The sequence below is a fragment of the Penaeus monodon genome, chromosome 21 (genome assembly GCF_015228065.2).
Source record: "Penaeus monodon isolate SGIC_2016 chromosome 21, NSTDA_Pmon_1, whole genome shotgun sequence".
Taxonomy (NCBI): Eukaryota; Metazoa; Arthropoda; class Malacostraca; order Decapoda; family Penaeidae; genus Penaeus; species Penaeus monodon.
The window spans coordinates 840,007-840,604 of NC_051406.1; positions in this window are offsets into that span (position 1 = coordinate 840,007).

Here is a 598-nt window from a genome sequence, read left to right on the forward strand (position 1 = left end):
TTCCGAGTGAGTAATCCGGGTATTCCCTCTCCCTCTCCTCACATAGACTTAGCTTTCTGTTTCCCTCCCCTCCCTCTCCCCTTTTGGTTCCCTTGTTCCTCCCCTTCGCGTGGTTCTCTCGCTCTCCCTCTTCCCTCTTTTATTCCCTTTGTTTGGTTCCCCGCTATCCCCCTTGCGTTTTGTCCGCGCGATGGTATTACCTGTCTAATATGTGTGCACGTGCTTTGTGACGTCACTCGCTCCAGGGCATGGGGGGGGGGGTTAGGCCGGCAGAATGGGGTAGATGTAGGCGGAGGACTTCTGTGTACTGGGGAAGGGGGGAGATGTTCGTCCCGGTTCATCTACCAGTGATATTGCATACATAAAGACACATCGCAAGACAAGCAGATCAATGTGTGCGTCCGTCCGGGCGCGCGTGCACGGGGATGGCTTTATACCTGTGGCACTGCCCAGGTATATATGTATTTCGTTCAGCAGAAAGAATCCCCGTCCCCGTTCTTCATAAAATTCCACTCGAATTCGACGTCGACTGAACGCCGAAGCACCGCTCTGTGTCCTTGTGTGACCCGAAACTAACAACTGAGGCGCTCGTCTTTGA